Below are 14,826 nucleotides of genomic sequence, written 5' to 3' on the forward strand. Positions count from 1 at the left end.
AGGTGGAAGGAGGTTATGTTTTCACCCCTTTCTGTCTGTTTGTTTGTCTGTTTGTGTGTAGGTATCTCAAACATTTCTGGACAGATTTGGACGAATATTTGTGGGTGAAGATCCCAATCTGGATCCAGATATGTTATTTTGTTTAGCGATTCTTCACCATTGAGAGATACAGCAAAACCAATATATAGCACGATATCTCAAAAAAGTTGTGGACAGATTCGCACGAAACTTGGTGGACAGATTGTGTGTTTGACAAGGACAAATTGATTCTATTTTGGTGAATATCCGAATCTGTATCTGGATACGAGATTTATTAAAATTTTAAAGTGATTCTTCACCATTGAAAGATGGTGCCAAAAACGATGTCGCACTGTACATCATGATATTTCAAAAATGTATGGGGCCCGATATGTTCTCTTGGATCAGGTATTGTGTGGCGGAGGTATGCGCTCTACCGAGTGCCCTTCTAGTTTTGAGCTGTTTTCGTTATATTTCGTACACCGAAGATGAAGAAGAGGTCTGAATACAAAGCGGAGTGCAGATGCTTTCTAGTTTTGTTTCAATTTAATTATACACTTGAGCACTGGAGAACACAAATCACCTTTTTGGCATCGTCAAACCCCTTCCATTTAGCAGTACTTGGACAAAACTTTATGGCATTTTACCACATCACAGCCAATCAAATTTCCGCTTTTAGACTCTGCCCATGTCCTTGATTATCAAGGCAGCGCAAGGTAATGTGTTGGCTGAACTCAAGTTATTCAAGGTACTGTGCTGGGACCAATATTCTCATTTCTGTGCCTCTTCTCCTCTCCTCCCCCTTTCCCTTCTGGGAAGAGCACAGTCTCTGTAGCTCCTGTACCTCATCATCAGCTATAACCTGTCTTGAGCAGAGCATGTCTTCCAGCTGTTTCTACAAAGAAAATACAACAGTAAAGGAATTAACTAATGAAGATGAGCCTGGATATCCAAAGGTGAATGACAATATAATTTATTTGTGGAAGAAGCCAATGATGTTGAGAGCCACAGTATCCCAAGTGAGAAGTGATGATTTGGGGCACCAGCCATGAGGAAGAAGAGTTCTTCACTAAGCTCTGTATAAAGGCCTTGCAGGCCATCAGAAGTAGAGTTACTCAGGAAAGACTTTGCACCATGAAGGATAGCTTTGGAAACCAACTGCAGGTCTGTCCAGGAGAGGTCATGGCTCGGGCCCAGAAGTGCATAGGACTGAACTTATTTCCAGTGGTTCATTAAGGACGGAGTACTGCATGTGGATTTGCTTCCAGCCACAAAGTCTCTGGAAGATAATCCTATTTCCAGAGACAAAGTGAGAATGAAGACTTGCATGGATTCAATGACATGTTCCACTTCTAAGCTCCATTATAGTCTGTTGATAAGGATGCAGCAGCTGCTCATTTTTGGTTGGGATGGGGCACAGGGGTAATGCACAAAATAATGTTGAATCATTCACAACATGGAAAAGAGATTTTTATGAGGCACCAGAGAGGTCAATAATGTGTAGGAGAAACAAAATTGGACCCAAGATGCTGCTTTCAAGTATTACAGCCTCCATGGGAGACAAGATAAAAGGACCCCCCCTCCCTTCCCCAATCCCACCACATTGAGAATGAATGCTGATTGCTTGTATAAAGGAAATCCTGAGCCAGGAATGAAGGGAGCCTTTAATGGCACAGAAAGGAAACTGACAATTAGAGATTAGGCCTTAATATCAGCTGTGATGATTACATATTAAATTAATTTCAGAGATGCCAGTATACATTGCGTGAATTACAGGGGCATGAGTCGGCAATAGATATACATATGGTATATGGGATTTTAATCTGGATTTACTGCATCATGAGTGATCGGCTCAGAGGGCAACCCTCACAGGACAACCTGATGCTTGGAAATACAAGTAAGCTCACTCACATGGAGCTGAGTGGATCTGCTTTCATACCTTTGTGTTGCATAGGAGGGATGCTGGATATCTTTATAATAATTATGCTTATTGTTGATTTAAGACTCATGGAGGAGCCTTGGACTAAAAATCACATGCACAACAAAAACTGGTAGATGTCAATGTACTTTTACTTTAATTACAAGGAAATTAATAGACGATGGACAAACGTATTGCACAGACGATTCGGTGATCGATCACTCCCTGATTCTCCCAGGTACACTCAATGGATCACTCGATATGCTGAGTATCAACATGCCTCCTCCACCTCACCGATAGCTTTTTCCGTGTGTGGGATGAGAAAAAGGCCACAGCTGCAGAGGCCATTGCCGACAGTTATAGACAATGCCATCAATTGAAATAACAAAGGAAAACTTCGGACTTATTTTGGAAACATTCGACCCAAGAATCACATCAACATTTCCCATTATAATAAGAGGTATCTGACCACGAATAACATACATTTTAACAATTTTCAAGTGAACGAACAGTTTTCAATGAGAAGGTGAAACTACTACATTTCCATATTTAAGACAAAAAATGTACTACATCATGTCAGCCGACCTTATGCTTACGTCTTGCCTACCTTAGAAGCTCCAAGTACACTTCCAGACAAAGATGATCCATTAAGAGTTAACAATACTAAGAAAGAGACCATGGAACTTACTAAAACAGATCTTGCTGAGCATTCACAAAGGAAACACAACCCCACTACCAAGGCCCTTCACAAGCAGCATACAGACAAAAGTGAAAGAACTTGAACAACAATGAACGCAAACTAGGCTAGCCAAAGAAAGGCTACAGGATGCCGCTGATGCTGAGAATGTGATCAGATGTAATTTGGTGAATGCCAGAACCAAACATCAGCGGTAGTCTGAAGCATGGACCCAGCTTAACCCAGGATAGATGGATGTACCCTGGATATACCCATTCGTACAGAATGGGAAAACCAAAGGTACACCCATCTCGGGTTAAACAGCTGTATGATCATAAACAGACAGGTCAACACAAGGAAGAAGCTCTTTGAAATCAAATAAGCTTCCTTGAGACCCAGACCTATGCAAAGGACAAAATCACACACCAAAGAGAGGCCCTGTTCTTGGGCTTGAGAAACGTAATCGGGCATCTCAAGAAATTCCAACACCTCAGTAAGAAGTTCAAGATCATCATGAACCTCAAAAGCGTCTTCTTCCTTGGTCCTCAGCAAAAAGGCTCAAACTTCAGCAACAGGGCCTGTACCTGATCATAATTCTGCTTACAAGGAGAGGCCTTCCAAGCAGAGAGCTGAATATAAGGCTAAACAGGTATCAAAATGGTGATGATGAAAAAGTAAGCTAATTATAAAACAGAGAGAGCAAGAGTAGCCAAAGAAGATGGTCTGGATGTGGTAGATGAGGATCAAGTCAAGGCCAACCTGCAGATTGTTGAAGCTCAATAATGCTGCTGCAGTTGAGAAACCCCATTTCAATGCCATTTTACAAATAGTAGATGAAGAAAGACCAGGCGTTCCTCCTACCTCACCTGATCAAACCTCAAATTAGCATAATTTCGCTTCCAAGCCAACACTGAGGCTATCGAAATCTCAAGGAGATGGGGATGGGCCAGCCATCTGTCTGAGGGATGGCCAGATGGAGGCCCCTGGAGTACCGGTGGAAAGTGGACAAAGTGATGTGCTGCTTCGGCGCATGCTCCCATACCTGACCTGACCTGACTGAGGCTATAATACAACCCACCCCACCCAGTAGCCTACAAGTATCAATCATGACCATCAAACCAGTGAATAAACAACAGAAACTAGCCTCACCATCTCTTGGTATAAGAAAATCAGTTGCTTCCCCACTGACAACCTCACCGACAGAACAAAACTCAGAGGTGATGTTGAGTGTACGAAAGTGTATGTGTACCTTTCATATAACTTTAAAGTGTACATGTATGTAACTTCTTTAAAGTGTACATGTACTGTTACATATTAAATATCTCTCGGGAATTTTCCCGGCCTCCCGACCAATTAATTACGGACACAGGCATTCCATGACCATTTTGTCTTGATCAGTTTGTTTATAACTCATAAGCCTTTAAAAGTCGAGGCGCAAAGCAAAAGCTTTTTTTTTAATAAAAGACCTCTTTTCTTTTCTCTGCAATATGAGAACATACCTCCATTGGGTGGTGTATATTAGAACAAAACATGCGTTACCTCATTTGAGTTGTAATCAAAATGTACCTTTGTTTCATCAAAACGGGACCTTTATTTAATGATAGAAGACGCGTTGTTCGGTCTTCAAATGTACGTACGTCGGAGGTCGTTGAACAATCTCAGCTATGTGGAGCGAAAAATATGGCTGCGGTTACTGGATGGCTGGAGGGAAAGGTGTGGCTTTGGAAATGGGCAGTGCTTGTGTTGCTGGGGGAGAGTTTGGGAAGCCATGGCTTGTAGAATGGGTGGCTCTTATGACCCACAGACAGGAACTCAGCTTTATATATAAGAATAGCAAAAAATAAAAACAATCAGGAAGGTTACATTGCCATTTCAGAAAGGAAGAAAAAACAGAACCAGTTATCCACGGCGACAGAGGTTTTTAAATATAATTTTTCAATACAGTGTTGAGGATCATGGAGGAGCGAGAACACAGTATAGATCAGGAGGTAACAGAACAAAAATAACAGTTGACAGAGAAAAAGGGGGAGAACACACCAACAACAGGGTTTAAGGAAAAAGACAAATGGAGATTTGGATAAATAAGTGACATGGGATGAATCAGGGCTACAGGAGGACAAAGGGGGTGAATCCAACAAAACAAGTTGGATACAGCCGCAAATTCTCAGGAAGGAAAAACTGGAAACTTGGAAAAAGATGGACTTGGGGAGGGTTGATGGAGGTAGAAAAGATCATGGTTATGGATGTGGGATGACCTGTGATGGTGATGAAGAGTCATCTTGAAGCCCTGTGGGAAGGATGGGTTTGAAGAGAATGAGGAAGTTGGTTTCCACAGGTGGGGAAAAAAGAGAAACGAATGAGTGGAGGTGGACAGTGAGTTTGGATTTCAGAGTTTCACTAGAAGGGGATACTGGCAGACCCTGTATGCCCTGCAGAGGCCTGGGGAGCCAGGGAAGTAAGGGGGCTGGTGGGACAAACCACAGAAAAGGCAGAGGGTGCAAAACCAGAATGGAGGTGGTTGGTACAGAGAGACCACCGACCTGTCCGTGATATCAAAGTGATAGGCCCATCGACTCAGCTTCATTGTCAGATATTGCAACGATCTTGTAGATAATGTTATATACAAAATGTTTCACAAAAATTTTTACATTTTTAACATTAAAAAAAAAATGAACACTCAAAAATTAACATTTTTTTCATCCTTCACAAACCAAATGACCGATGCACCATTTTGCTTCAAATATCAATAGCTTCCCCATAATGAATAAAAAGAAAAAGCGAACTTTACTCAAATTACTACAAGTGTTTGACACATGAACAGAACATCCCCATCATTACCCCCAAGGCCATCTATTTTCCTTTTTCTTGTTTTGTGCACTGGCACCTTTGCCTGTGCAAGCAGGAAATTATAGATGACAGGACTTAAACTTATATGTGAGATGTCCAACCATTAAATAAACACAAAGGTGTTGAAAGTCAACCCGAGACGAACAAAACCATTTTGAAGAGAAAGAAACAAGGAGGTTAACCTTTGATATTCAATATGAAAGTGAAAAAGGTTTTCCAGCTTATTACAAAATGAACACTGGTCCAACAAAATGTTTGAAAATAGGTGAAGGAAGTGATTGGAAGGGATAATCCAAAGTATGATCCTCTATGGAAGATCGCCATGGATGTCTTGATGACACAGGGGGGTTGTAAAACCATTTCCAGTTTGGGGGAAAAGGAGGAGAACAGGGCAACAGGTCTCTCTGTCGAACGTTTTTCTGTGCTGATTGCCTTTGTAGAAAGAACGAGATCCTTCTGCTTCGGAAAACGTGGCTTTACATTTAAACATACACGAGAGGAGGTACAATGAGACAGGTTTGCTGGAGATAAATTAATTGAAAGTTCAAGAAAGATATGAATGGATAATTCTGTACCTGTTCCATTTCTCAGAAGATTTTGCTCCAGCACAGGTGCATGCTGGTCATATGTACAAAGTACATTCCATGACACTCGAGGATCCTAGAAGATCGGATGCCCACGGCTTCACCAGTGCTTTGGCCCCAAGCCAACTGTCACTTGGATTCCAAAGATTGCCAACCAATTTGATCCGTCTATCAACGGAGTATTGATAGATTTCTGAGTGGAGTACCTTTCAAGTCGACATGCCATTGAAATAGTAACTGTAAAACAAAGGCACTGTAAAGAACATGCACTTTGTGTAAGAATGTCCAGCTGTCATTATACTCATGGCCTGCCATCGACAAATAACAAGTAAGAAAAACATTTTAAACGAGAAGTGCACTCTTCGACGTCACCAGATATGTCTCCGCCGACATTGTTACATTATTATCCATACTTGTACCAAGTTTGATTTAAATCCCTGAACCCAGATTCAAAATATTAAACAATTCTGGCTGCCAGACCATGCATCCGATCAGGTTGAGATTTAAAACATATATTCCGGATGACTACCAGATCATAAATGTGATGTTTCACATCAAATGATGATGCAGTTCAAGAGAAAGAATTTAAAAAAACAAGATTTTAATTCAAACCAATATGGCTGCCAGACCATGTAACCTATTAATTATTCATGAAGACCCTGGTATCCCCAATGTTTGGGGAACATGTCGGTGAAGTTTTCCCTCGATCAGTCAAGCCGTTCTAGAGAAGTAGGTTTTTAAAGGTTTATTCTTCAAACAAAAAAAACAATAGCTGCTAAAACATGTAACCTATGATGTCATATGTGGAGAACTTTTTGTTCCCCATGGATAGGCGATCATACCTGTAAAGTTTTGTCTCGATCTGTTCAGCCATTTCTGAGAGAAGATTTTTGAAGGTTTTTATGTTTCAACGAAATCTGGCTGCCAAACCACATGACTGATGACGTTATCAACCCCCACCCACCCCCATACAATTTATCCTGAGATGACCCTCAAAAAATTTCATACTGATTGGATAAAACGGTTGACGTATGCAATTATGATGTCATAATGAAGCCACCGATGATAACATCAAAACAATCACACTCATTTCCCATGGGGAGTACTCGACATGTGCCAAGTTTCAATTTTTTCCTTGGTGTGGTTTTGGTGATACAGAGGGCCAAAGTTTTTCCTTTTTTCCAACAAGGCTGCTACTCCACGTGACCTATGTTTGGGTCACGTGGTGTGGCACGTTAAATTACATCATAATTATGACAAAAAAAAACATTCCGCATGACTAATTTCATAGAGTGAAAATTTTGTGTCAATCAGATAAGCGGTTGCAGAGAAAAAAAAAACGAGAAGAGTCTAAAAAGGTCAAGTAGTCTTAACCTCGAAATGGTCAAGGGTCCAAGCTGTCTAAAATTTGTCTGAATGGTGTAAGGAGTCGAAATGGTGTTGAGGTGTAAGCGGTATAAACGTCGAAAGGTTCCATCGGTCTGAAGGGTATAAAAGCTTTAAAGGGTGAAGGGATCTCTTGGAGTCCAAAGTATCGAAAAGGTGTAAAAGCAATAAGGGCTCTGAAGGGTCAGAGGGGTATTGCAGTCTTAAGGGTCTTTATAGGTCTCAACGGTCAGGGTTATTAAGGGTCTTCCATGTATTTGGGGGATATAGGATCTGATGGGTCATTGGGGTCGAAAGGGTCTTTAGACTCTGAAGGGTATTAAGGGTGTTGGGGATCAGCATGGGTCTTAGGGGTCAGAAGCCTCTTCCAGTATTGGGTTTGCCTTCGCACTCATGAGTGGGGGGGGGGGGGGGTTGTGGGTGATTGCATAATCCTCGACAGGCAGCATGTTGGTCGACGTGATGGTTAATGAATCGTGTGTGCCCGAAAGCCATGCTTCGAGAATTTTCCAGACGGCCCGGCTGGGTGCCGAGGCTTTCACTGCCGTGTTTTCCCACACGAAGGTGTGATGTAGATTGTGACAATGTGCCGCTACCAGTGAAAGCTTGTCTCCACGTGCTACAGCTTGCTGGTGCTGCATCAACCGTGTCACGAGTCGCTTGGATGTCTGGCACACATAGTTGGCATCAGAGTCTCAACAGGGGATTTGTAGACCACGTTCATCTTGTCGAGTCCATTCATCCTGTCTTTGGGCCGAGACAGCTGTGCATGGAGTGTTGTCCGAGGTTTGTGTGCGACCTCGATTCCAAATGGTTGCAGCAAACGGTTGGCAATCTCTGAAGTATTGCCGATGTATGGTAACACTACTGTTTTGACCAGTTCCTCAGGTCGGGGTGTGGATACCCTCTTCTGGCGGCAAGACCGAATTAATGCTGCCGGATAGTCATTGCTGTGCAGCAGGTGGGGGAGTAACATGTTCAATTTTGGTCCGTCGTGTGTTACTCACTGCAGTGTAATTTGGCACAGTCAAACAAGGTTCATCCACAAGACTGTTTGTGCATAGTCGGGTGACCGTAGTTTATGGTTTATAAATGTACTAGTAGTAATGCCCAGCGTTGCTCGGACTAGCAATAAAGCCTGGCGTTGCCCGGGCTTTCTTGCAAATTTCCTGAATAGCTGTTAGCGGTTAGCGGTTAGGGTTAGCGGTTAGGGTTAGGGTTGCAGTTAGGGTTAGCGGTTAGGGTTAGGGTTAGCTGTTAGGGTTAGGGTTAGCTGTTAGGGTTAGGGTAGCTAACCCTAACCCTAACCCTAACACTAACCCAAACCCTAACCCTAACCCTAACAGCTTGGCGTAGCGGAGGTAAACAGCGCCCGGGGCAAAGTGGAAATTTGCGTCCCCCGTAGGCCTGAAACTTGAGTGGATTTGAATGGAAAATCCCATAAGGGATATCGATTTATCGATTTATCGATTTTTTCGAATATCGGAAGTGTTATGGAAAAAATTTATAGCCATTGACCTAAGTTGGACCAAAAGCCATAATCGCACCGAATTTGAATGGAATCCGTTGGAGTTTGTGAAAATGCATCAGAACGAATTTTGAGGGGCCTCTTAAGGAAGACAATAATATCATTAGTATATGTGCCAAATCTTGTTTCATTTCATGCAGTAACAAAAATCTGATGGTGGAACAAAGAAAGGGGCGTGCCGAAATATTAATATAGATACGTATGACCACTGTTGTAATTGAGCACCTGGTCAGTATGTGAGGGTTTGCAGTACACCTGTATGCTCAAGTGCTGATCTGTTGCATGTGTGATTCTCACACCCAGAAAAGCAATGAAGCTAGATTGTTAGAGTTCATGTGTAAACTGCATGGCAGTTATGATGCTGTTGATGTGGGTTTGGAACCTGTGAAAGCTGTCTCTTTTAATAATGGTGAACATGTCATCCAGATGGCGATGCCAGAGTTTGGGCATGTTCTCACCCTGTAATACCTGTTGCTCGAAATGTTGCAGTACTAGCTCAGCGATCAAGCCTGATATGGGAGATCCCATGGGTGTACTTTGGTGTTGGTGGTAATTTTGACCTCTGAAGCGGAAGTATGTGGATGTGAGGCACAAGTCCACCAGTGAAAGTAGCTGTGTTGAACTGAATTGGCTGTTGTCTACCAGGTATTGGTCAGTGGTGATGGCAGCCTCTCGAGTTCTCCTTGGTAGGTCAATGGGGATGCAGGTAAATATGGCTGTGATGTCAAAAGACACCATGATCTCGTCATCTTCAATGTGAACATCTTTGATATGTGAAAAGAACTCCTCTGTGTTGCGGATGGTGAGGTGATAAGCAATGAAACTGGCCCAGCAGCTGAGGAGGTGTGTAGCATTGGGATTCTCACGTGTGTACAATCTCTGAATGAACTCTGGGAAAGGTTTGAAACGGCAAATGGCTTACCTTGGTAGCCTTTCTTGGCTGCTTTATGTAGTTTCTTCGGCTGGAAGAGCATGGGAGGAGTCCATTTTGAAATACACACACACACACATATATATATATATATATATATATATATATATATATATATATATATATATATATATATATATATATATATATATATATATATATATATGTACACACACACATACACAGTACATCAGATGCACCTCCTGACTTATGGTGAGCATCGCCACAGATTACACTGGGGAACAATTTTTTTCTTATTGTCTGTTGCATGAGATTTTTCAACTTATTCTATGTATTTTTTGAACGCTGATTTCAAATCTGAAATCGGTTTTCCTCTACATGCTCGAGTTTTCATGCAATTTGAAACTTGCGATTTTTGCAAAAAAGGACACCCATTGCTATTTGCACTAGGGATAACTTGAGAACTCGGGGTGCGATTTCGGACTTTAGTGGAAATATACGATGCCTAAACTGATAAATAACTATAGACCGTATTCGTTTTTTTTTTTTTTTTTTTTTGTATACCTTGGTCGAGGCTCGTATGAGAGCTAACACACAACTCACAGCAAGGAGGCATGAGACAAGAGGGGCGGGAGTGGAAGGGACAAAACAGTGGGGAACAGACACATTAGGTGAACTGTGGAAGGGAGAGGGATGGGGATGGGACGGGGAACATGGCGAAGAGGAGATGGACATTTCAGGGACTTTCAGGAAGGAAAGCAGGAGAAATGAAGGAAGTGGGCTTGGGTGGATTATCTGGGGTAGAAAAGATCGAGGATTTGGATGGGGGAAGATAAGAGGTGGTGGTGAACAGCTGTTTTGAAAGCCTGGAGGGAAGAATGGGAAAGAATAGAGTGAGGAAGTTTATTCCAAAGGTGGGAAAAAAGAGGAATGAAAGAGTGAAGATGAGCAGTGATTCGTGAATTTGGTAGTTTTACCAGAAGGGGGTTGTTGGCGGACCTTGAGCGCCCTGTGGAAATGTGGTGGGGACAAATCGCAGAGAGAGCAGGGGGGGCAAGGCTGGAGAGGAGTCGGAAGAAGACAGAAAGACCACCGACCAACCTGTGGTGATTGAGTGAGAGGCCCAAAGACTCAGCTTCATTGCGGGAGATGCCGATGATCTTAAATGCCCTGGTTTCGACAGCGTGAAGCCGAGAAAGGTGGGAGGCAGGAGCACCAGCCCAGAGGGGAGAGCAGTACTCCATCAGGCTACGGACAAAAGCTTTGTAAGTGGTCAGGAGCTCAAGAGGGCCGAGGAAGGACTGAGCACGACGGAGGATTCCCAGTCGGCGACTGGCTTTTGAGGCGAGGTTGGAAATGTGACTTTCCCAGGAAAGGTCATGGCAGATAGTGAGACCTAGAAGCTTGAAAGAAAAGACTTCTTCCAGAGGATTGTTGAGAAAGTGGATGGGGGGTTTTGTAAACGGTCCTTTCGAAGAGACATAGTGAGAGTGTGAGATTTGTCTTGATTGAAAGACATGTTCCACGTGTTGGACTAGTTTGTGATTTTATCCAGATCTGCAGTGAGCGAAGAAGCTGCTGCTTGCCGGTCTGAGGGATGACAGATGGTACAGCAGAGGGTGGAGTCATCGGCAAAGAGAAATAGAGGATTTTCCAGAGAGTCCGAGAGATCATTGATGAAAACCAGAAAAAGAACAGGGCCCAGAACGCTACCTTGAGGAACTCCAGCCTGCACAGGAAGAGGGGATGAAAGAACTCCATTTAGGGCCACACGTTGACTGCGACAGGAGAGGAAGTCTGCGAGCCATGAGTGGAGATGGCCTTGAATACCATGGGAAGAGAGTTTGGTGAGTAGGGCAGGGTGCCAGACTGTGTCAAAAGCACGTGATATGTCCAGGGATATGGCTTGGATTTCCTGTCTGGCATTGAGGACCTCCATCCATTGCTGGCAGAGCAGAAGCAGCATATCCAGGGTAGAGTGTCCTGGTCTGAAACCAAATTGATGATTGGAAATCAAGCCATTGGAGAAGAGGAAGGATTTCATGTCTGAAGCGATGATGGATTCCATCACCTTGCTGATGATTGGGAGAAGGCTGATTGGTCTGTAGTTACAGGGATCTGTTTTTGCACCTTTTTTATGCAGGGCAGTGATGTTCGCAGATTTCCAAGCAGATGGCAGATGACCTTGGGCAAATGAGAGGGTGAATAGAACAGAGAGAGGGTGAGCAAGAGCAGAAGAGCAGGCTTTGAGGACACATGGGCTGATGCCGTCTGGACCGGTTGCAGAATCTGACTCGAAGTTTGAAAGCAAGCTCTCCACCTTGTCAGGAGAAAAGGATACAGAGTCCAGGGACAGTTGGGTGCGACTGGGTAAAGTGGGTAGAGATAGTGATGGGTTTAGGACACAAGATTTAGCTGCAAACACCGAGTTTAGACATTCAGCTTTATCACGTGTGGAATCAGCAGTGCGGCCATTTGAGGTAAGGGAGGGGATGGAGGGGGAACATACACCAGAAACAGATTTGATTAAACGCCACCAGGATTTTGAGGAGGGAGAGAGGTTTGAGAGTTCAGACTTGAGATGAGAAAGATGTTGTTTTCTGGCTCTCCTGAGGGTAGATACACACTTGTTCTGAGCTTTGTGGAAAGAACTGAGATTGCCCTCAGTTGGGTTTGCTTTCCATGAGGCAAAGTCAAGTTGTTTCAGGACAACTGCCTCACCACAAGCTTCAGTAAACCAAGGGCGGGAGGAAGGGTAAGACAACTGAACACGAGAGGGCATAAATCTGTGCATGAGGGAGAGCAAGTTTCTTTGAAAGAATTCCCAGGATGAGTTGATGTTTGAGGCAGTAGTGATAGGAGACCAGTCTGTAAGTTTGATGGCTGCTCGGAGACCCTGCCAGTCGGCTTGAGTGAAATGCCAGACTCGACGGCGGTGAGGTGGTTCTCCGATAACAGCCAGAGAGATGTCCACTTTGACAAGGACGTGGTCAGAAGAACCAATTGGAGCGAAGGAAGAGCAGCAGATATTGTCAAAATCAGATCCAGAAGAGATGGAGTACCATTGGTTGAGATCCGGGTCGGGAAGTTGACTGATTGAGTCAGTCCCAATGAGTCGCAGAAAGCTTTTGCTGAGGTGCCATGGCAGGTGAGAGAGGTACCCACACCTAGCCAACTGGCGTAATGACAATTGAAGTCACCACATAAGAGGAAGAGAGAACATAAGCAAAACATAGCAGTTTTGCTGCTAACGATTTGCTCACGATTTATTTGACATCAATTTTCTTTATCGTTATTGATATTAATTTATCTTTATTGATATATATTCTTTAACTTTATGGTTTTCTTTGTTTCAGATCTGATCATGGCTTCTTAAATAAGACATAAATGTGTACATAATCCTGATGCATTATGTTATGTATGTGGCTGCGACACACTACTTCGTCAAAAGCGCAATATAACATCGTTTGTAAGGTGTGCCTATAAAAGCCTATTTTGATGTTCCATTTGGCGACCAAGACAAGAAATGGGCTCCTCATATTGTATGTCATAATTGTGAGGAAATGCTTCGTGACTGGACAAACGGAAAAGGTAAGGGTCTGCCTTTTGGAGTTCCCATGGTTTGGCGAGAACCCAAGGACCACGTAACTGACTGCTATTTTGCCTGGTCAACACAGAGGGTGTCGGAAAGAAAAACCGGCAAAAAATCTCCTATCCCTGTATTCCCTCAGCAATTCGACCTACTCTACACTCTGAGGAACTCCCCGTTCCAGTCTTTAATGGTTTTGTCTTCTCTGAAGATGAAAGCAGTGAACATGATCAGCAAGAGCACGAGGGTTGTGATGACGGGCTTCAATAAATGGTTTCAGAATCCGTAGCCTCCTCATCTGATACCAAACAGTCCTCAGCCCTTCAGCAGTTTAGCCAACTGGAATTGAATGACTTAGTGCGTGATTTGGGGCTCTCCAAGAAAGCAGCCAAGGTATTAGCCTCCAGGCTGCAAGAAAAAAAAAATCTACTTGACCGCTCTGCAAATGTTTCATATTTCCGAAAGCTGGACCAGATCTTTGTCGCCTTTTTCTCAGAAGACGAGCAGTTTGTTTACTGCCACGATATCCCAGGTCTTCTCAGGCAATTAGGTGTTACTTCGTATAATCCAACAGAATGGTGATTATTTCTGGATACCTCAAAGCGCAGCCTCAAGTGTATTCTCTTGCACAATGGCAATGTTTATGGAGCGCTTCCAGTTGGTCACTCAGTGCATTTGCGAGAAGAACATAATGACATAAAAATGGTCATTGACTTACTCAAATATCACGAGCACAACTGGATCATTAATTTGTGTGGACCTGAAAATGGTCAACGCTCTCCTTGGTCAACAGAAAGGCTTCACAAAGTTTCCATGCCATCCCTGCATGTTGGACAGCCAAGCTCAAGAGAAACACTGGATCCAGAAGGAGTGGCCCATCTGTGAAACTCTGGAAGCAGGCATGCCAAACATTGTGAATGACCCAATCGTCAGCCGAGAGAAGATCATTTTTCCCCCACTCCATATCAAGCTCGGCTTGATGAAACAGTTCGTGAAGGCATTGAGTACTGATGGTGAATGTTTTCAACATATAGTTTCTGCTTTTCCTGCGTTGTCTTTCGAGAAGATCAAAGCAGGTGTGTTCGATGGACCTCAAATTCGTGCCCTTGTACGTGATGAGGAATTTGTAAGGAAGATGAATGACAAGGAGAAGACAGCGTGGCTGTCTTTTGTCGCAGTTATAGAAAACTTTCTTGGTAACGAAAAGGCAGATAACTGAGTTTCTGGTTACTAGAATGCTGTTGGCTTTTCGCGATCTTGGGTCTTGTTTGAAGAATAAACCTTTAAAAACCTACTTCTCTAGAACGGCTTGACTGATCGAGGGAAAACTTCACCCACATGTTCCCCAAACATTGGGGATACCAGGGTCTTCATGAATAATTAATAGG

The 14,826-nt window shown here is 43.3% G+C and overlaps 1 protein-coding gene across 7 annotated transcripts in view; it reads right to left on the minus strand.

The window, feature by feature from the left end:
• Positions 1 to 2,070: 2,070 nt before the first annotated feature.
• Positions 2,071 to 14,826, minus strand: part of LOC147022681 (uncharacterized) — a 70,980-nt gene continuing 58,224 nt past the window's right edge. For 6 of the 7 annotated variants that reach the window (XR_015059849.1, XR_015059848.1, XM_085887457.1 and 3 more), the window contains one exon: positions 2,071 to 6,280. The gene's annotated coding sequence lies outside the window, so the exon portion shown is untranslated. The remainder of the gene's footprint in view (positions 6,281 to 14,826) is intronic. The other variant, XR_015059847.1, reaches the window with a different exon arrangement.

This window comes from Eptatretus burgeri, chromosome 7 (assembly GCF_056783735.1).
Source record: "Eptatretus burgeri isolate ZD-2024b chromosome 7, Ebu_testis_v1, whole genome shotgun sequence".
Classification (NCBI taxonomy): domain Eukaryota; kingdom Metazoa; phylum Chordata; class Myxini; order Myxiniformes; family Myxinidae; genus Eptatretus; species Eptatretus burgeri.